This window comes from Tupaia chinensis, unplaced genomic scaffold, assembly GCF_000334495.1.
Source record: "Tupaia chinensis unplaced genomic scaffold, TupChi_1.0 Scaffold139952_1, whole genome shotgun sequence".
NCBI classification, from domain to species: Eukaryota; Metazoa; Chordata; class Mammalia; order Scandentia; family Tupaiidae; genus Tupaia; species Tupaia belangeri.
In genome coordinates this window covers 405,420-429,097 of record NW_006199830.1, presented here as the reverse complement: position 1 = coordinate 429,097, position 23,678 = coordinate 405,420, and the positions used below count along the sequence as shown (strand labels likewise).

The 23,678-nt window shown below is 39.2% G+C and overlaps 1 long non-coding RNA gene across 1 annotated transcript in view; it reads left to right on the top strand.

The window, feature by feature from the left end:
* Window positions 1-23,678, top strand: part of LOC102478108 (uncharacterized) — a 36,302-nt gene that overhangs the window by 6,614 nt on the left and 6,010 nt on the right. Inside the window, exon 3 of the long non-coding RNA XR_336584.1 lies at window positions 19,378-19,456. This is a non-coding gene — a long non-coding RNA (uncharacterized LOC102478108). The remainder of the gene's footprint in view (window positions 1-19,377; window positions 19,457-23,678) is intronic.

The window sequence follows — 23,678 nt, the reverse complement described above, 5'->3', positions numbered from 1 at the left end:
TTCCCTCTTAAAAGTAGCTTGTTCTTGAACAATAAGTATTAGTAGTCTCTCCTATAAATCTTTCTTTAATATATTTAGCAGAAACAAGTTCTCATTGAGTCAAATTTATCCCTGTTTGGGCAGTATCTCCTTGTTCTGGCATCCTAAAGAATGTCATGTCTTTCCCACTAATTATCACACCTGCATTAGAGTTCTCTTCTCCACATATGAGAAACCTATCACTTTGACTGTTTGGACGGTACATTTTTGAGAGACAGATATCATGTCTTTTTAAGGTCACGTCTTCAAAGAGGTTTCCAATCCTGCTCATCCTGTAAAGTTCAGTGCAAGTCCAAGTTCCTTTAGCAAAGTTGTTTTGAAATACTTCTGCCTAAACACACATATCCTCCTTCTATAAATTTTTCTTGTATTTTAAATCAGTACTATTTGCTTCATGGTCTTAGTTATTTGATGTGTTTTATCTTCCAAATAATGATTTCAACTCCTTTAAGATAAAGGCCAGGGGTTGACTTTTCTATGCATTTCTTGCAGTGCCTAACCAACGTTTGGGGGAAGAGTATTCATTTTTCAGTAAATTATGATGAATGAATTGCATGCATACATGCATGAATGGATGAATTTTTCTCCTTGTGACTACATAGCAGTGTGGCATTTATAATTTCTCTCCTGGCATTTCAGTTGGGTTAGTAGCTTTTTATTGGATAATCACTGCACAGATGATTTCTATATCTCTCGACCCATATTTAAAATGTCTAAATTAGAGAGCAGAATGGCTACAGAAACCTCTTTCCTTTTCTTGCGAAAACCCAGATTCTTGCATCCTCCACCTGTGCCTGAGAATCTGCCCTCTCTATCTAATAAAAATGATTGAAAAGCACCTTGAAAATACGAAGTGCCATATAAATGCTAACTGAGGCAATAATAATAACTGAGGCATACATACATGAATAGTTGAATTTTTTGGTTATCTCATGTGGGCTGATTGTTTAGAAAATAAATAGACATGGGAGGCAATGGGAAAGGACTACACAACTTCTGCACATCATAGCTCAGGACCTTATGTTGTTGTCTCTGAAGTAAACTGCAGATGTGATTAGCCCTGGGTCAAGTCCTCTCAAGTAATTGGTTCAGTGTGGCCCCAGATAAATTGTCAGCTAGCGTGATGGGAGTTGAGAGACTATGGGGATTCCCCTTGTCATGAACTTATCCTATATCTCTATACCCCTTTCTGAGGAGAAAGATGAGATCAGAAATAGAGAAGATGAGACTAAAGGCAGCCTTTATAGGAGATGGGAGAAGAAAGGAATCCAGAATATAAAATGCAGACCTAGAAGTGAATATCTGTAAGCGATGAAGAGAGTATTCTAGGGGAAGCTGTCACTCCAATAATCCTGCCAGTTAGAGAGGCTGTATAGTGCACACTTGGCTGTAACAAGGAAGGGAGACTCAGGTAAGAGAAAGATGGCGTTTTCCCCTCCCAATGGACTATTACAGACACAGTTTCCTTTTTTGGCCTTTCTTTGTTGGCTCAGGCCTCATCGTTCTATCCTTGGTCTTTTTCTCTTTTCTCTACTGAGTCCAAACAAAACTGTTCTCTTCACTTTGTCTCCTCTGCCAACACTATGGTCTACCTCTAGACACATAGGCAACTCACACTCCTTATCCAAAAGGATTAATTATCTTAAACTTCTCCAGTGGAGTTCTTTCTCTGACTTTCTCCCTGAAGTTTCCCTGTCAGTTGATCAGAATATACTTGTCATTCTTAATCCCCGCCCCCTTCTGTGTCCTATGTCTAGTCAGCGAATGATGAGTCATGGTTCTCTAGAGAAACAACTAATAGAAGAGATATATGTAGGTTGGCTTATGTAATGATGGAGGCTAAGAAGTCCCATGATCAGCTGCCTGAAAACCAGAGACCCAGGAAAACTGACGGTATGGTATATCTCAAAGACCTGACAACTAGGAGCACTAATGGCTGGAGAAGATCCATGTCCCAGTTTAGTCAGGCAAAGAGCAGATTCAACCTTCCTCCACATTTTTTGTTGTTGTAATTCTTCTGTTCATGTTCTCAACAGATTGGATGGCATTCTCTCATATTGGAGAGGGCCATATGCTTTCTTCGATTCAGTTCAAATGCTAATTTTTTTCTAGTAACATTTTCACAGACACACCCAGAAATAATGTTTAACCACATATCTGGACTTGTAAGTACTTTGGTCAAATAGGTGGGGAAAAGTGAGATCAACACAGTGACCAAGACCTCTGATATATTTTATGTTCATCCCTTTCTCCTCCATTATCAGTGTTACTCCCAAAGATCAATACTTTACCCTCCCCCCAAAAAAAGATATAGAAAAGAAAAGAAAGAAAGAAAAAGGAAAGGCATGTTCTGTTCTGAGTTTACCTCTATGGTTTACTTCTAGGTCTATGTCCTGGAGAAGGAAAATTTTAGGTTGGGGCCTTCTTCTTGGGTTGGGAAGGATGATCTCAGAAAGAAGCTGAGTTTAAACAACACTCCTTCTAGACAATTAAATATACAAAAGTAGACTTTCAGTTAGTATCATAAATATCTTCCAGACCTGGTATCAGAGATATAAGGATTTTGTACTATATGATCATATTTGTGGGTTTGAGTGGCTTATTATTTTTTGAAATGCTCTTATCTGTTTTCCTGAATTATTAGCAATGCAACCCTCTTGAGGAAAGGACTCGAATGCTTATCTTCAGTGCCAGTAAGAAAGTGGGATGCTGGGAGGAATGTTGAGGATGTACCAGTCTGGGGAAGAAGAAGTCCAAGGAAGAGAATGAGCTGTGGCAGCTACTAAAAACAGGGAGGAGCAGAAACATCCTGCCCCTGAAATCTCCTACCTTCAATGATAAACGTACATGGCAGGAGCAAAGTCCATGGTCATCTAGGACAGTGGCCACTGTTGAGTATCTTATCCTTGCATATAAGCACTTTACATATGCTATCTCTAGTGTACATTTTAACTCTTCGGTTAGGCATACTTACTCCCTTAATACAGATGAGAAGACTGAGCATCAGTGGTATAGCAGATAGCTATTATTTTCCCACAGCCAAAGTCCCTTCCCTCATTTCTGTTCCAACCAGTCTTTTTTCATCGATGAGGCTTTCAGTTGCCCAGCCCTGCCTCTCCTTCCCAAATCTAAAAGTGGGATACTGGTTGACCGATCGAACTAATCCATTCATTTGGTGAGGCTTCCAAGGTGGTTGTGTTATCCAGATGATCGAAGTTGTTTTTTAGGGATTGACAGGGCCACTTTGACGAACACAGTGGTTCTCCTCCTAAGAGATGAGCACATAGTACCAGGTAGGCCCAGAGATTCTCATGGCTATCTTTGAAGAATAAACCTGCTTAGATTAAAACCAGAAAAAGCAGAGCCAAGGGAGAGAGAGAGGCAGAATGGCAGCTATGGAGAGATTGAGGCAGTGATGAGGCTCCCTAAAAATGGTCATCCTGGTTTAGGTTTTCACCCAAACATTAACTTCTCTGACTAATCACTAAAAGACAGATCCTCTTGTTCTGACTGGTCCTATACTATTTTTCTCCAGAGCACTTATCATTCTGTCATATTATTTATTTAGAGATTTGTATATTTTTTTTCACTGTTGTGTCTTCAGCACCTAGACCAACTCCTGACCTAGAGTGCCTTTGGCCAGTATTTATGGAGTGAATAAATGAGTCATTTGAATAAGTGGGTCCAGGTTCTAATTAAAGCTGTACCCCCATTCCTTGGATTTCCCAGTCACATAGCCAGCACGGTCTCTTTTCTGCATATGCAAATTCGAGATGAATTTTGCTATGTGGTAATAAGAGGTAGAATGCTGTGTCCACAGTCTCATATCCGGTATGTGGGGAATTCAGGGGTGAACCCGGGTCTCACAGACCTCAAACCATTGCTTTTCTGGATGGCAGTCTCCCCTGAAGCATGATTAATTTTCTTCCTGACACCTCAGCTTCCGGGACTGTGACAGGTACTTTTCTCCCAGCAGCTGACACATTGGGCATCTGGGGAGGGGAAAGGGGTCAAAAAGTAAGACTTGAGGGAACCAGCAGTTAGCGTAATGGCTATGTCGCTGGATTCCCACGTAGTCGACCGTGGTTCGCGTCCTGGACCCGGTGGCTTAAAACTCACGCCGGGCGTGTGTGCATGCGTGCCCAAGATCCCGAGAGGAGAATGGAGGAGAAGGGATTGCGGCGTGACCATCCCTCCTGGGGGGTGATTTCTCGCTTTCTGTCTCTATGTCTCTCTCTGTCTGGTGAGTGCACGCGCCCTATAGCAAAAATCTCTCCAAAAAAAAAAAATAAGTAAGACTTGAGAGCTCAGAAATCATTGTACTTTGAGAAGAGTCAGGATATGATGTTTTCCTATGATTTCCTTTTGTCCAAACTGGCCTAATTAATTACTCTTTTACTAGGACCAAACTTTAGCTGAGGTTGAGTCTGAGGAATAAAAAGAAAAAAGGAAAAAAAAGAAAGAAAATCTAAAGAGTGGCTGCACAGTTCGAATCTGGGACTCAGTGGCTTGAGAAACATGCCAAGTGCATGTGTACCCAAAATCCCAGGAGGAGAAATGGATGAAGAGAGATCACAATGTGATCATCCACCATGGGGGCTGGGGAGTGCTTTTTCACTTTTTCCTTCTCTTTCTGTTTCTCTCCCTGTCTCTGGTGAGTGCACATGCCCTCTACCAAATATATATATATATATGCATATATATATATATATAATAATGAGATAAAAATAGATAATCTACAGATTCCCAGGTTCAAGGAGGTCTGTGATGACCATGAGAATTCTATACTCTCTCTGTAGTGGAGAGAGAAAAGGCAGGCATGGCCTACCCTTGCAGATGCTGGGTATGAGAAAACATAGATTATTCCATATACATTTGAAATAAAATATATGACTAAACTAAATTTTAGTTATGGATATTGATTTTATTGACTAAAACCTCCTCCTTACAAACTCCTTGGTTTGTCTAACAGAAACGTTACCATTTGACCAGGGTAAACAGGAATGCGGCCTAGAGTTCCATGCACTGAATGAATAAAGAAGGCTGAAGATTTTCCTCCTCAAAAAGGCTGTGCAGAATTAAAACACCAGCACTGTTTGTCTTCTGTGTCCCTAGGATTACTCCCCTTCCACTTTCTCTTTTCCCTCGGGCTTCTTCTCTCTTGGTACAGGCTTTTAGATCCCTTATTTATACCAAGCTATAAGTGACCAAAATCAGTCTAAACCAGAGCTCTTACAAGGGAGATTTACACTTTGATAACAAAGGAGAACTCCATTTAAGTTAAATGTATGCATTTCAATGGGAGAATTGCAGGCATAGTGACCAACTGGGGAATACTGGAAGTCACCAAAGTGCTCATATTGTCCTTGAAGGCTTCTTATTGCAGGCACATTTCAATCAACTCATTGCACTGGACAAGGAAGTTAGGTACTTTTCAATTCAAATGGGACTAGAGTTAGTGCTTCAGCTATTTTGATACGCATTAGCATTTAGACTTCAAGGTGCTTTTAGTGCAGCCTAAAGCTGTGGGAGTGATTGCTAATGTGTGAGCCCTGAGTGGGGCGGGTGAGGACAGTGGGCTGAAAAGACACCACTCATCTGGGACAAAGCACACTGCTGGGGTGCTGGTGTTGGTGATGGCAGCTCCTGACCAGACTCGCCCCTCATGGAAGCAGTCAGACCACCTGCTGGAGGCTTCTTCAAGAACATGGGTGACTTAGGACCTAGTATTCTGGTTTTCTGATTCCTCATGTCCACTGACTTCTCTCTTGATCCATCTTAACAGAGTCTCTCCATAACCACATCCTTTATCATGTCATGCACCTAGACACATGGTCTCTAATCACAGTATCTGTTATCCAGGCCTTCCTCCTGCTGTCTTCATGGGCCACAGTATTTACTCCTGAGCCAAATAATCTCTTAAACCTCTGCTTCTGTCTATATTCCTCCCTGCCAGTGATCTAACTTCTCTATTCTTTAATCACCTCACCTGACAGATGGAAGAACAGGTAGAACCCACAAGGCAGAACTCTCCTGGGAGTTAAATTATTTAATACAAGTAGATGAAAACAGATGTCCTTCAGTGTCTTGTCCTCACCTGGAGTGAGCACTCAACAAGTGTTGGTTCCTGATGACAGAGATAGAGTGTGATAGCAGTAGCATTAGCGACCATGGGGGAATTTTGTCTTCCTTACATACCCTTGCACACCCAGTTCTTAACCATTCTCTCCCATCCTAGGTAGAAAAACATTGTCAGGTGGGTCAGAAACCACAACATACATGACATCATATTTTCTTAGTGGATGACTTTCTCATTTTGCTCTGGGATTTGACTTACCATTTTTGGGCAAAGCTTTGTCCCTTAAGGAAAGCAAACCATCACTCAATTTGTCTTCCTTGTTCTCCAGGCAAAGGCTGCTCTCTGTCTGTCTCTGCAAGCATGCTTGAGCCTACCAGCCCTAAGCTTTGGGGTTAAGAAAGAGTATAAGAGAACCCCCTTGAGCTTCATGACAGGCAGCAAGCTCCTATCGACTTGTTACCAGGGAGACTTAAATTGATGCTTCCCTAGCTGTTAATAAATAGGTACTTTTAGGTATATTGTGTTAATTTTCCTTGTTTATCTAGGTCTGCTGACAGTTTGGTGAGAAGGTGGGTTTTATCTAAGGTAGAAGTCTGATTGATCCTTTTTTTGTGATACCACCCAAACCTAGTAATTAACTTCTTATTCCCAGTATCTCCGCCATTACCCCCTCTGCCATTACTATGCCAGCAAACATACCTTACTCTGTCCAAGGTAATAAAGAGCCTTGATTTGCATTTTAAATAGATCATTCCAGTGACAGTATAAAATTAAGTAGGGAAGCAACAATCCAAATGATAAATGAGGAGAATGTGGGGATTGAGAGAGAAAACAAAATTATGAGATGGCAGGGCATGGAATGGAGAGGAATGAGGAAGAATAGCATGAGAAAAAGGCTTCTAGGCACCAGGAATAAATTATGACACAAATTGTCCAGCAGAAAATTCAGGAAATGATCCTATTTAGGAGAGAAGATGTTACTTAAGGTTCTAGGCACATAATGTTTCTAGTCTGTGTATCAGGCAAAATATTGAAACCAGTACCTTCTGCAGCATCCACAATGGTCTGGATGCCAGGTTATGCCTGTCAGTTATGCTAAGTGTGCATGTTTTATAACTTTCCTTTGTCTTAATTAAAGATTTCCTATCTAATTTATCATTCTTAGTGATTATTAATATTTCGATAAACTAATTCCTATGTATATGGTAGCAACCAAAAATAACCAGTATTTGTTTTCTTTTTCCAGCAGTGTTGTAGATATGTGAGATCAGTTCAGAAAATTAAATTCTAGTTGTAGACTTTTTGGGTTCCTATTTTAAATATCTGTTCCTAGACAGGTATGTGTGTGTATAATATATTTTTATAACATCATATTAGTATATCATGAAGGGATCTCTTACATTTTTAATTATAGGACACACAATGTTGTGTCTTCCCATATATATCATTACCTTGGTGCTAAACGAGTTGGGAAGCAAATCCGTTTCTTCCTCCTCTTTTTGTTCCTCTTCCTTTCTCCCTCTCCCCTTTCCTCTCTCTCTCTCCCTTCTTTTCTCTTTCTCCTTTCTGGGTGGTTCTGAAAAAGGCCACATTGGTAGTATACTTCTAATTAGACATTCAATCTTCTTTATTGTCTTGGCAAATTTCATACTTTGTAAGTAATTTATGTGTAATGTGTAATCTGATTAAGTAATATTTTTGTATTTTATTTTAATTTCTTAAGCAGCTATTGATTTTTTGGTTGGCCCATATCAGCACTTACTAAGCTGAAGTTATCATTTATCAATTAACAATAACCCTCCAAATTAAGTTGTTTAAAGAATATTAACTATGGATGTGCCTATATGTACATTATTATTTTTTTTTTGGAGAGGTTTTTGCTATAGGACACGTGTGCTTGTCAGAAAGACAGAGAGAGACAGAGAGACAGAAAGTGATGCCGCAATCCCTTCTCCTCCATTCTCTTCTTGGGATCTTGGGCATGCATGCACAGGCACCTGACATGAGTTTAAGCCACTAGGTCCAGGACTCAACTGCAATCAACTACGTGGGAGTCCAGCAACATAGCCTTTACGCCAACTGCTCGTCCCTATATGTACATTCTTGAGATTCATTTTATTAGATATGTATTGAAGCAAAATTCATGCTTAGTCTCTAGAATAGAGTAATTTCTTCAACATGTTCTTTAAACTCATATATTACCTTACTCAATATTAACCATTTCTGCTTATAAAGAATGTTTTATTCAAGATCCCTAGCTAAAGTTGCAGTTGGATGCCTGTGTCTGAATCAAGCCTCCTGTGGATATGCGACACGGTCTCCTGTTTTCAATTGTTTGGCAAATTTGCAGAGGCTTCTCCAGCCAAAGAGATCTTTCCCTTGGCTGATAGTCCTGTAGCAAGAAATTGTCAGAGATTCTTAGATGTGAGGAACCCCTCAAGATCATCTTTCTGAAGCCCCCATCCAGGACTGGGTTTCTTTCTATAACATTGCTCCATGGAGCTGATTATTAGAATGTTTTTGAGCTGGCCCCCTAGATCTGTGGTAAGGCAATTGTTTCCCATGTGGCCTACAGCACAGTTCAAATTTTGGATCCAATGACTAGAGAAACATGCTGGGCATTTGTGTGTTCATGCCCCAAATCCAAAAATAGACAGAGATGGAGGAGAAGAAGAAATTGTGTCATGACCATTCTCCTTGAAGTGTGCTTTCTCTTTTCCTCTCTCTCTTTTTTCTTTCTGGCAAGCCCACATACCCTGTAGGGGAAAAAAAAAAATAGAGAATTCTTCTTATGTGTATGGGTCCTGATATTTTTCCCTATAGTTCCCATGGAGTGATGGTACTTGAACCTTCTTCCTTTAAATATTTATTGCCTTTTTTTTGTTTTTTTTAGAAAGATTTTTGCTATAGGGCATGCGCACTCACTGGAGAAACAGACAGGAAGTGAGGAATTACTCCCCAGGGAGTGGTGAGAATGCCAGAATCCCTTCTCCTCCGTTTCCTCTCAGGATTTTGGACACACACACACATGTGCACAACATGAGTGGTAAGCCATCAGCTCTGGGACTTGAACCATGGTCATTATGTGAGAGTTCAGCAGCATAACCATTATGTCAACTAATGGTCCCAAAATAGTCATTACTTTTTAAAAGTTTATTTCTCCCATGAACAAAAAAGACAGAGATAGCACACTCCTCCTGGAGGGTCTTGGCTCCATGATCCACCCCCAGCCCTCAGGCAACCCAAATCATGGACTCACCTCTGCTCAGTATACTAAAGGAGGTCTCTAGGCTTGAACTAGGAACCTTCCCATGTGGTTCAGCCTCACAGAGTGTTGCATTGTATCACTATACCACCATCCAGTCTCAGTTCCTTCACATATTTAAATGGTTATCTTACCACTTTACAACTTCACCATTGGAGTTCCATTTCTTGGATTGTTTTCCATTTTGGCCCCCTTCAGAAAAGCAAACATATACGTGAAACTCATTTGCTCATCTTTCTATAGAAGATATGACATAAGAAAATAAGAAATTTTTTGGCAGAGATATCTTCCATAACTCTAAACAACTATCAGATAGAGGAGCAGTGGCAGAGGTTTTAACAACATTCTTTCAGCCATGTTATAAAAATGCATTCGCAGGACAAACAGATAGTGTAATGATTATGTCGTTGGACTTCCACATAGTCAACTGTGATTCAAGTCCTGGAACTGACAGCTTAAAACTCTCTCTGGGCATGTGGGTTTGCATGCCCAAAACCCTGTGGAGAATAGAAGAAAAGGTATCGTAGCGTGGACATCCCACCTGTGGACATCCCATCTGAGAGAGGACTTCTCTCTTTCTCTCTGTCTCTCCAGTAAGTGCACACACTGTATATCAAAAATCTCTCTTAAAAAAAAAGAAAAGAATGCATTAGTTACCACTGATCTCAAATCTCAATAACAAATGGCAAGATTCAGGGACTGAGGGCATTATAACTGCATTAAACATGATAGACAATGACATTTTGGTATCTATGAAACTAGCTATGCAATTATTTAAATTATTTTATAAAGGCAAAATATTAAAAATGTTTTATTAATATGGAAATAAAGATATGAATATTCTCTTACAAAGGGACACACCAGCTCTATTACAGACTGTGCCTCTCCCATCAATTAGCTGCTAATTTTGGTAAAGATAAGATGTTATACCATGAAGTAGTATTATGATAAGACCCATATCAATTCTCACTTTGTTGCTACTACTGTATCACTATGCTGTAAATATGGTCTATAGTAATAAGTGAACAGAAAAGGAAGCATGGACAGTTAAGAACTGAAGAGATTCCATGTTATAAATTCATAAGTTTCTGATAGTAGATGCAAATAAGAGTGTAGTTTTTCATCATCACCACCATGATCATCACATGGTATTTTTTTCATCTTTATCACTATCCAACCTTTCTTTGTAGTACTCTTTGTTTTTGCTTTTTGTTCTCTAGAGACTTTTCACCAATTTCCAGTGGACCAGGTTTAATCCTGCTTCATTTTCTGCCAAAATACTGCCCCATGTTGTATCTAGATCAAAAACCATTCCTTCCTTAAACTTCTCTCTGATAGTCCCAACAAATAGGATTCCTTTCCCTCCAACCCCCACTAAATTTTGTTTATATAACTATTATGCCATGTGGGATATAGTCCCAAGAATGATTTCTAATTGTGTACGTGACTTAATTCCCCTATTGGAGATCAATGCCTCTGTTTCTGGGGACATTGCCAGTGGACAAGGTGATAGCTTAACAGAAAGCACATTCTCTCCTCTGAGGTGTTCCAGATAGGATACAAGTGGGTTTCAGAGAGGTCTAGATGTATTTGTCCAAGTTTGGGGTATCTCTAGAGAGAATAATGAGTCAGACATAGAAAGATCAACTCTTTGAGAAAGGTGTGTGTGTGTGTGTGTGTGTGTGTGTGTGTATGTGTTTGTGTGTGGATGTTGGTAGGTTAGAAGGAGTGGGTTTGACAGATACAAAATTGATTATAAAAGGGTGTTTATTCATGATTAATTATAAGCACACTGGGAATGCTAGAGGGGGCTCTGTTTGGAGTCAGAGATCCTACATGAGCAGGTGATAAAAAAAAGAGCTAATAGAATCTGAGCTATTTGGGCATAACCAATATATATGTATAGACTGGTAAGGCCTAAGAACACTGTTAAACAACCATTTATTCACACCTGTTAAGTCACTTTATTAAGGTATAGTTGACATAAAGCTATCATATTTAATGTATACAACCTAATGAGTTTGGAGATAACTATACACCCATGAAACTCACCATAATTGTACCATAAACTTAACACCTCCATAAGTTTCCTGCCACCATCTTTATTATTTTGTGACAATAAAACTCAATGTAAGATCTATCTAGATTAGAGCCTTTCAAAGCAGTGTTTGTTGCAAAAGACCAGTGAAGTAGGGATTATTATTTCCCTTCTACAGATGAAGAAGCCACTGAGGTTCAGGAAGCTAAGCAATACAACCAAGATCACACAGCTCATAAGGATATATGATTATGTCTTGATCCAGGGCCTCCTCTCATTCCTACAACTCTGCTATACTTTGGAGGCATTCAGTTAGGATTTTTGATAGATCCAATAAATAAAGAGCAAGTTAAGGGTCTGGGGGTAGGGTACTAAGTATGGTTTATATGCATTCCTTTAGGGTAGAACCTGACATTGTAGTAATAAGGCTCTTTTCATTTAGTGGGATTTTGGTTTTATAAAGTCTACAACCCTATCAATGATATTAAACAGATTCTATTAAAAAAACACAGCTTCTCAAAGGTAGATATGATATTTTAAAAGGGACGTATGATCACTCTTAGTCATAACAAGATTAGACCAACCTCTCTGCTATATCCTTTCCCTTTGTGACAGGGAGAAAGCTTATGCCAGGCCACATGATATAGGATGCATTATGGGAATGAAATTCCTGTTATTCAATATTTAAAAGCGATAATTTCAATATACTTAACTTCATAGATTTTCTAATGCAGTAAAATTAAATAAAAAAATACTAAATGCAACTGATATAACCCCTTCATGTGCAATTAGCAAATATTAAATAGAAACTTGAATATTAGCATTATTTGTTATGCCCCAGTGAGTGGGATATTATTTAAATTGATATGACATAAGAGGATATAAATAATTCCTAAGTGTAAATTTAAACTGGAATTTCAGTCGGAGTTTGAAATCAGTAAGTATTATCAATTCCCTATTTCCCAGTGTATCATTTATTATCAGCCTGAAGTTTTTTTTTTTTTTTTCAAAGAGATTAAATTAGCATTAGAGCAATGATAAACATTATAAATAAATACAAAAATTGCTATTCTGGAAATCCAGTTGAAAAGAAAGTAAATGAATCGGGTGGTATCAAATTCCATCTTCCCTAGAAGAGCTCAGACACAGTTCCAAGCATAAGTAATCCTCTATAACTTCTTTTGCAATCAAAAGTGAAATATATTAAAGCCTGAAAGTATAATTTCATTATCTACTATTCTAGATACGCAAACTAAGATTCAGAAATAGCTGTGGTACGAAGGGAATTCTGATTAGCTTCATGCTACTAGTTGGTCAAGGCAGAGGAGAAGCAGGCTCTACTAAAATGTTAGAGTTATTTTTTGGGCTTAAGTGACCCTTTGGCTCATCTATGAAGGTGACAATGGCATACCCTCTCCTTTCCAAGCAATCTCCTTCCAGGTATATATATAAACTCCACAGAGTCCAGCTTAAGATACATAATCTGCTGACCAAACTGGGCTTTTTCTAATCTGAGTTGTGTACTGGAGCAATTTCTGAAAAGCCAAATAGTTGGTAAGTTTCAGTACTCTTTTCACATTGAAGATATATATTGCAGAGGGTTAACAAAGGTAGCACTGAGTCATATGTATGTGAAAAATTAACATTTTCTTTTGTCTTGTGTTGGGGACCATGTACATTTAATGCCTAAGCATAATGAAGAGCTACCCTCTTGGCATTATTTGAGGGCTACCCAGAATAAACTCTCATCTCTAAAATGACTATGAGGTAACACAACGTAAAACATCTACTACTAACACATTATCTCATCCTTTACAATGCTGTGCTTCAAGACTTCCCTATTTGAAAACAAACACCACAGAGGAGGTTTTTAGGCTTTCTCTTAAACATGGTGAATTGGCCACAACCACAGAAGGAAGAGAACAAAGAAGGCAGCCTTAGAAAATTACTAGACTGTGAATATGAGATGATAGAGTAGTAACTGACTAGGCAGAAGAGAAAAAAGGAAAATCTATGTGTCTCATGAGAATTACTGACAGAAAAGTGGGCATATTTGCCCTTTAGAACCCCAGAGTGACTCAGAGTTGGGAGACATTAAGCACATTTGGGTCAGAGGAATTGAGGAAAAAAAAAAATCCAGAGGGAGGGTATGTTTACCAGAGAGAGATAAGGGTATGAGAATGGGGATGGAGAGGGTGGAGGATGGTGAGAAAGCATACCCCTGTGGGGGATGGTCATGCTGCAATGTCTTCTCTCTTCAAAATTTTGGGCATGCATGTACATACATCTCGTGTGTTTTTCAAGCCATCAGGTCCAGGACTCTGGAACTCTACTTGAACAGGTGACAGTAAGAGATCCAGCCACCTCAACAACCATACCTCTGGCTGGTTTTTGTAATTGCTTAAGAAAGAGTAGGGAACCAGCAGTTAGCGTAATGGCTATGTTGCTGGACTCCCATGTAGTCGACCGTGGTTCGCGTCCCGGACCCAGTGACTTCAAACTCAGGTTGGGCGCTTGTGCGTGCATGCCCAAGATCCCAAGAGGAGAATGGAGGAGAAGGGACTGCGGCGTGACCATCTCCCCTGGGGGGTGATTTCTCGCTTTCTGTCTCTATGTCTGTCTCTGTCTGTCTGGTGAGTGCACACGCCCTATAGCGAAAAAAACTCTCAAAAAAAAAAAAAAAAGAGTACATGTGCTTGGCAGATAGAGAGAAGGGGGAAAAGCATCTTCTAGTTGATTGTGGTCACACCTCAGTCTTTTTTTCTCTATTTCTCATCTAATCAGAATTTTGGGCATGCACACCATGTACGTAGAATGTTTTTCAAGCCTCTGAGGCCAGGATTCAAACAATATGGCATATAGAATTCAGCACTTTTAACCACTGGGCTATGGGACTGGCCTGAGCCTAAAATTTTATGTGCTTCAAATAATATCTATAGACCTTTTTCTTACCCATGGAGTCTACTCATTTCTATTACCATTTAGTTTCTGCTTTGCTTGCAGAAGAACCAGATTTTAAACCAGAGAGCCTATCTAGACTTTGAGATACCGAGTAAAATGGAGCCTTACAACAGAGAGACAGCAATTCAAAGGTCATAGGAGTCCTGAATATTAGAGCGAGGAATCCTCCCTCATTTGGTGCTGCTTCCCTAACATGAGCAGGTACACGATGAGCATATATCATATATCCACCCTCTCCGTCCCCAGTCTCATATGTATCGTAAACATTTTAAGAAATAAGATGTTTCTGGTATAGGAAGTCCTACAAATTTTGATGTTTTATGTTCCCAGTGTAAAGACTAGTCCATAACTTTCTAGTACTAGTGAGTCATCAGGCCCTACCCAAGCATTCTGACCTTCTCATTAGGTCTCAAGGTTTTTAAAACATAAATGTTGTGTAGAGTAACAAAACTTTGATTCAAGTTTTTTAAAAAGCAAGAAGACAGTGAAACAACAACCAAAAACATAAAAAGTACAAACTGAAACAAAGGTAATGTAGAGCAGAAGATTAATAATACGTGCATTGTGTAAGATCCAAAATTGTGATAGACATAACTGTATTTGGAAGAAATGTTAGGTGAGAGATGCATGGGCAAAGCCAAAACATCTCTTATGAAATGCTGTTTATAGATGATATCATATGTCATAAACAAAGATCCATAAGTATAAGGATATTATATAGAATATGAAGAGAAATATTAAAATACTTCTGAGAATTAGAAAGTATGGGATGGAATTCTCTGGGATGAATGTTAAGGATATTTAAAAATTTATGTAGTAGTGGAGATGGCAGGTGGCATGGTGGTTAAAGGTGTTGGACTCCCACATGGCAGACTGCGGTTTGAGTCCTGGACCTGATAGCTTGCTTTCTTCCTTCCCCCTTTCTTCCTCTTTCTCTTTCTCTTTTTCTCACTCTGTCCCTCTCTAGTCATATTAAAAATACATAAATAAGTAAATAAAGTTAAATAAGGTAATTCTTTTAAAAAATGCATGTAGTAGAAAATATATAAGGAAAGAATCTATAGTACTTGCCTCTAGAAAGCAGGACTCTTCGTAGGGCCAATGGAAGGAATTAGGACTTTTGTTTTATCTACACTATGTGTAATGCTATTGCATTTTTAAACCATGGACAAGTAATCCCCTGATAAAGTTAAAAAAATAATTCGTCTCCATATTTCAGGCCAATTTTATAGATGTACCAGTTTTAAAGAATTTATCAGAAATTTAGGGTCTTAGCCATTGTCAATATGCATCTCATTCCAAATGACTAACATCCCTAATAGCCTCTATCTGTGGGTTAAGTCCACCCAGTGCCTGAGTCAATGCAGAAGTTGCAGGTTAGCTCGTTCATGGATTGGTAAGGTCTCAGGATCTAGGTACAATAGCTGGGTTAACCTGTGTTTAGGAGTTGTCTTGATATCCTTCAGAGCCAGACCCACTGCTTCCAAGATCTTCAGAGCCTGCCAGTTACAGCTCCCTGTCTACCTATCACCTTCTCTAGATTTGTGATCTTGACATTTCTACCTAAATCCCCTCCAGTGTCCATGGGTCAATCCCTATCTTTGTCACTAGGGACATATATTCACCTTTAGAACTTTTGGAGGGCTGATACCCTAACAATGTTCTGTCAGGTCTCCTACCTACTGATAGACTTGGCAGCTGGACTCCTCTCCACTGTCAGTTCTCCTGCCCCAATTATAATGTTTCCAATTTTTCCTTCCTACCTACCAGACTACTAGTAAATTGTTCATGACCTGGATTCAGGGCAAAGCCATGGACAATGAGCCAAGGCTGAGAATCCAAGGATTGAGATCACTGAGATTTTCACTGCTGTAACTTCCTCCAATAAGATCATATTGCACAGCCCCTGTTCTATCCAGTCCTGGCTTGCTTCCTCTCTCTAAGTAGCTGACTGATGTTGAAGCAGCATATGCCTCCAATGGAACACCATTGTGAAATCATAGATACCAGCCCAACACATTACATGCTTCCGTCTTTCTTAAAATACACTCTTCTGAAGATGAACAAGCAGTCATTTATATTTTCAGTATAGGACAAACATCTTATGTTGTAAATACCTGTGGGGAGTAGGTAATCACTGGGCACCTGGCCTAAAAGAGATAGCAGAAAGTTCTTTGACAATATTACTGTTTTTCCTGTGCTGCCTTGCTAACTATAGAACTGTGTTTTTTTCTTTATTATTTTTTTTAATTTTCTACCAGCACATATGGTAGAATTCTTCTATAGGCTTCAGGCTTCCCATTTAACCTCAAAAATGAAGAGAAAGCAATTCAGTAGGTGGTTAAGAATATGTCATAGGCACAAACTCAGCTTAAGGCATTATGAATTTTCTGTGGAGAAAATGCATTTATTCATTCTGCTCTAAGTCAAGATGGCTGAAACCCATTATCTCAAACTTTGAAAAAAAAATCCCCTTTGGGATGTGAATAGCCTATGAAATATTTCAGTCAAAAATGAAATTTTTGGAGAGAGTGAGGTCCAGTTGAAACTGATGAGGTAGAGTGTAGGCTTGCAATCATCAAAGCTTTTTCTGAGCCTTCTAGATAGGATGGGGCATGGAGAGTTAATGGATGATATTATCCTAATTATTATTATATAGTATAAGAGGGCCAATCTATTTCTGTAGAATAATAGAGCTAGGATGAGATTCGACAGCATCTGTCACAATAAATGCAAATATATAGAGAATTGACAATGAGCCATGATCTCATAAGTGATTCTATTTTCCATCTGAATAATGACAATGCTGCATTTCATGCTTGCATGACAGATACCTTTGGAGGCTCTTTGGGGCCTGCACTGGAGGCCCTTTCTAACTGCATATGTAAGTGTAAATGTCGGTCTTACAGTTTTCTAAAATTCTTAGTGTCTTTCAAGAATTTTCTAGGCACATTTTTTTAAAACTTATGTCCCTAAACATTCCTTTTCACAGGGATTTATTAATTAGTTTTCATATGCTCACTTCTGTGCTAGCTGCTTAAGTAAATGCAGAAGACAAGGTTTCTGACCTAAAGGAGCTTACAGTCTTATTGGAGAAGACTGGGTGTGAGCAAAGCTGATTATACAATCCCAGGGCAAGACAGGTATTAAATGTTAAACTATACATGCAGAGTAAGTGCTGTCTACACATGATCATGGACTGAGGAGTTTCTAGAAGGGGGGGGGGTTAAGTAGCATCACATGAGATGGAAAGGACTCAGTCCAAAATAGAAAAGAGAGAGAGCTTGCACCAACACCAACACTGAAGATGCCGAGTGGTACTGATAGAGCATACTTAGTACCAGTCCTGTGCTGATTTGGACACCTAACCCAGCCTATCTTGTACCTACTCTGGTTACATAGGACCCTCATTCCCATCCTCTTGCCCTTCAGTGATGTTATATGGAATGTGACCAGGGCCTGCCTTGTAAGCCGATAGATTAGATTGCAGTACACTCTTCTCACAATATTACAGGTTAACCGAAGGACAGAGTAGGAACCTGGGCAGAGATGCCCATGTGCCTTTCATTCTCTCCTCATATTTCTAGTTGGGGGAGAGGTTTGGGACCTAAGGACACTTAGTATTCTCCAATAATACATTGATGTTACGTGCCAGATCAACCACAGGCGTCTATCTCTATTCCAGGCTGGTGAAATGTCAATTAAATATTAATTAAACCTTTCCCTCGCTAACCCCACTAGGTCATAAATGTTTGCCTAGTTTATCTTCTTTTCGTGTGCCCTCTACTCTGGCTCTTCAGTCTGGGTAGAAAAAAAAAAAATCAAACAGATTTCTACAGCTTCTCCTATTCTCTCAAACAACCATGCCTTACTATCACCAAATAAACAGGCCGTATTGTTTGTTTTGTTCTACAGTTATTCATAATAACAGTAATGAAAATAGCTCTAATTTCATGGATCCACCACTTGTTAAGAACTAAGATAAGCATATCATATGCATTAGCTCATTTAATCCTGTACTAAGCCTACGGGGAGGATATCTTTATACTTGTTCAGAGAAGGTGAGTTCTGAAGGTCAAGTAGTACTGGTGGTAGATTACAGACTCATGAGCTGCTAAATGCCTGCTCTTTTTATCATATTGCATCATCACAGGGGAAACAAATGTAGCAGCACTGGGCAGGTTAAAATAACGTAAGGGGCTGCTGTTAAGTATTCAAAGCAGTAAGCTAGTTCTGCTAATCAATGGATGGTATGATGTGTATTTCCTTGGTTTCCATAGGATTAGAAGAACTACACATAGACCAGAGTGGAAGTTATCTCTGTATGAAGTTAGAGCCAGCGTAACTCAACTTCATTTTCTGATCAGACTTACTTGTTGTCACTTCTTTGCCCTTGAAATTAGTTCAAGAAAATCGAACTCAGCTAAGATGAGTGGATGATATGGCCATTTCCTTGTGTTTGCAGTGGATGAATTAAAATTTTGACCAGAAATTTTAACCAAAATTGTTGGGTGCTAAGGGGAATGGAGGGCACAGAGTGTTAATGAGAGTATTAATGCTTCTGCATTAGAAGGTGTATGGGACTTTTGTGTGTGTGTGTGTGTGTGTGTGTGTGTGTTTTGCTGTAGGGTGTGTGCACTGGCCAGAAAGAGAGACAGAACGTGAGAAATCACCCCCACAGGGGATATGGCCACACCGCAATTACTTCTCCTCCATTCTCCTCTCTGGATCTTGGGCACGCACGCACACGTGTCCGGTGTGAGTTTAAGCCACCCGGTCTGGGACCTGAAATGCGGTCAACTACATGGGAGCCTAGCAACATAGCCATTACACTAACTCCTGGTCCCAAAGGTGTATGGGACTTTTTGAAGTAGATAGAACAGAACTGAGTCACAGGCATCCCATTTATATGGGAGATTTTGCCTAGAAGTTCGGCATTCATCCAGATCACTGCTAGTTCTAGAATTCTAAAGTCTTCTCTTTTTTTTTTCTCAGAACCTCTCTTTTGATACGGTGAACCCTAGAGTGTCCCATGTAGTCCCAGATATGTCTTCTTGGATCCTACTCTTATCTGGTACGTGGAGAAAGCGAAGGAACTTCACATCTGTCTCACAGAACTCATTCTCTGAGCTCTAGACTATTCTGTGGAGACCTCACATTTAAACTATTCTTTCTTCAGGAATTTTTGTTCATTCTGACTCCAAACTCACTTCTTTCCTTCCTGACCCATTTCTCTCTAAAGCACATTCACCAGCTTGTTTTCTAAAAACATATGGGAATCTTAAATCAGTATTCCAAAATTATGTACTTATTTCAGATCTTGCATGGTCTGTTAATAGATGTTACATAAGATTCTGTGAGTAAACATGTTTGGGAAATGCTGTATTAATAAAAAAAAACATATGAACACGGACCAACACTACCCTCTAAAGAAGGAAGGGAAGAATGGTTTGAGGGTTCAATTATATTTGGAATACCTTTTTTCCCCCTAAAAAAGCATTAAAAAATAAGGTAAAATGTGAATCTGTATTTCATCTGAATGGTAGGTAGAATATGGGTGTTTGTTTCATGATTTTTAGTGTGTTTGACATGTATCATAATTAAAATAATTATACTCATTTGAGTTTTATTTCTTTTGTAGGACATTTAATTATTATATTGGTTCGCATTTTAAATTTTCAGAAAAGGGCTATAGCATCTGGTATTTCTTAATTATATTGGTTAAGAGCTCTTTTAGGAAGGGACTTTTTTTTGGGGGGGGAGGTTTTTGCTACAGGGTGCATGCACTCGCCACAGAGACAGAGAGAAAGACAGAGAGACAGAAAGTGAGAAATCACCCCCTAGGGGGAATGGCCACACTACAATCCCTTCTCCTCCATTATCCTCTCGGGATCTTGGGCACACATACACATGTGCCTGGCATGAGTTTAAACCACTGGGTCCAGGACTCTTAACAAAATTGACTACATGGGAGTCCAGCGACACAGCCATTATGCTAACTGCTAGTGCCAGGAAGGGACATTTTTGAGGACTCTTTTTCTTTGGAACATACTTTGTGAAATACTATATTAGGAGACACAAGGTAAGGGGTTTTTCTGATGTCTATTTTTTTTCTTTTTTTTTTTTAAGTTTTTTTCCATAGGGCACATGCATGTATCAGAGAGAAAACAGACAGAGAGAGAAAGTGAGAAATCACCCCCCAAAAGATGGCCACACCACAATTCCTGCTCCTTCACAATCCTCTCAGGATTTTGAGCTCTCATCCATAGGCACCCAGCATGAATTTCAAGCCACTGGGTCCGGGACTCAAACTGGGGTTGGCTATGTGAGAATCCAGCCTCCTTAAGCATCATGCCACCAGCTGGCCCCCTGATGCCTACTCTTAGTATCATTGTTAGTTCTAGGACTCCAAAGCTAAGAACTGTCATCTCAGAGAGTTTTCTACTACCTGTTATTTAGGGTTTATTGGAGTTGGTGTATGATTCACTGTTTCCTGTTTTGAAGGGTTATCTCTTTTTCTCCCATTTGGAACCTTATTACTTTCTGAGAACGATTCCCCCTCCCAATTTTAGATTTATTTTCAGAACTGAGATGATTGGTATGTCCAGAATTCAATGAATAATCTATCTCTCCCTAACTTCCCACTTCTCTCTGGATACTCTGAATTCTTAATTAGGTTGAAGACCTTCACACATGTTTCCCCTTCCTTCCAGGGAAAATGTTTTATAATCTCAAAATATTTTAAGCATGTAGAATCTATAATAAACTCAATCTTCTAAAGGGAAAGTAGAGAATTATATTCTCACAGAGAATATAATTTCTGCTCTGCATTGAAATTATATAAGTCATCAGCAAGTAAGTTTGAAAGGCATGGGTTAGACTTGCTCAAAGAGAGAAAATATTTTTGCTGATTAGGTAATGAAGATAAGTAAAAGGTCCTGATATATACATAATGCCGGAAGTAAAGTGACTAGTAATGCTATTTAAGATTAAGATCATAGGTTAGAAATGGAGGAAAGGTACAATGTATTGGGAATAACATGAGTTTAAAGGGCAAGGACTTGGAGTGTAGATGAGATTCTGCTGCCAATTTGGTGTGTGATTTTGATTCGCTTTATTTCTTTGGCCTTGAGTTTACTGTTTAAAAAGGAATTATATAAAATCTATCCCACCTAGTTCATACTAGTTTAAAAAGGAATTATATAAAATCTATCCCATATAGTTCATACTGTTGAGAAAATAAGAAAAAATGTTGAAACATTAAAAGTTCTGGAATGTTGGGGGTCAGCATGTGGCATGGCATTTAAGATGCTGAACTCCCACTTGATCAACCATGCTTTGAGTCCGACCTGGTGGTTTACCTTCTTACTCTCTTTCTCTTTGGTGAGCACATATGCCCTATAGAAGATTTAAAATAATAATAGTAACAATAAATAAATAAATAAGTAAATCTTTTAAAAAGTTCTGGAATGTTAATAAATGAATTATGACAGATGCTTGCTGTTAAGTTGGCTAACTGCTGACCAAAGCAATTGAGTTAAAATTTCCATCCTAAAAGGCGGGGTAATACAACTTTTAGAAAAAGTCTTTGCTTACTTCAGTTTGTTCGACAAAACTCTTGACTGGGAGATAAGACCCAGACAAAGGGAGGGTAAATACCGTGTTCAGTAAAGAGTTTTTGAGGTCAGGTATGATACCATATATTAAAATGCAAACTCCAAGTAAAGAGCTCTGTTCAGAATAGTCCCCAGTTTAATTAAATCTGTTGCTCTTCTTCACCATCAAATGCACCTACAGCAGTCTGGCCCATTATTTGTCTTGACCATTGGGTGCCACATAGATTAGACTAGTAGTTATGAATGCAGCCAGATTTTGTGTGGAAATCTATGGAATTCTATTGAAGGTGAGATACAGGGAGGTAAAGAAAATGTTTTCTCACACTTTCCTTCTCTCCATTTTTTTTGATATCATATATTTGTGAACTATGGACTCAACATCAGTAACAGTCACTGCTGAGATAATTGATAGATCTCTGCTTAGAGTAGGGAGCGATTAACACCCAAGGAGATGGGATCCATTAGCATGGGCTCCATCAGAACCAGGAGAGTGTAACACAGGATATAGGCTTACTGTCTCCTTTAGATCAAATATACATGCTTTATTAAGCACAGACTGTTTTCATCCCTAATCTAGATGTTGGTGATGGAAAGAGAAGGTATATCCTCTCCCTCTTTTTTTTTTTTTTTCAATTGATAGAGGTTGCACATACTCACCAGAAGGAGAGACACATACATACACATACATACAAAGAGAGAAAGAGAGAGAAGGAGAGAAAGCACAACCCAATGGGGCATGGTCATTCCTTAGTCCCTTCTCTTCCACTTCCCTATCATGTAGGAAATGTAGGAATGAGAAACATGCATGCATAATGGGTCAAGCATATTTTCTAAGTTACCAGGCTCTAGATTCTAACTGCTGTTGGCCATGTGGGATCCAGATCCCTTTAACTTCTAGCAAATGAGGATGGAACTAAGATGGTACTTCTCTAACTATGTGAAAATTGACTTAGAAATTATTTTTGAGAGGTTTTTGCTATAGGGCATGTGCGCTCGCCAGAAAGAGAGACAGAGAGACAGAAAGTGATAAATTACCACCCAAGGGGGATGGACACGCTGCAATCTTCCTCCATTCTCTTCTCAGGATCTTGGGCATGCACACACACATGTCCTCTGTGAGTTTAAGCCACTGGGTCCAGTACGCAAACTGGTTGACTAAATGGGAGTCCAACAACATAGCCATTACTCTCATTGCTGGCCCCAACTCAGAAAATTTTAAGTAACTTGTCCAAGAAATGAAATTCAGGTCTTCCCAATTCCATATATAATGTTTTACACCTTTAGTTACTAGGATGATTTGTATGATGAGACTTCAAAAGTTTGTAGAAAAAAGTTAAAATACAGATTGATTTTGGTGCAATTTTTTTTCCCAGAAATTCATGCATAGTTATATAGTTCATAAAATGCATGTTCCATGAACTTTATTTTTGATTTCCAGAGGGATGTGTTCATGAAAGAGTGACAAGGGAGGAGAGACAGAGAAAGCACACACCAATGAGGGATAGTCATGCCACAATCTTTTTTCCTCCATTTCTCCATCTAGTTAGAATCTTGGACATGCATAAACATACACCTGGCATTTTTTTAAAGCCACTGGGGTTGAAATTCATACTGTAGTCAGCCCTGTAGGATCCAGGTTCCTCTGCACAGCATGTAACAGCTATGCTGTGGGCCTGACCA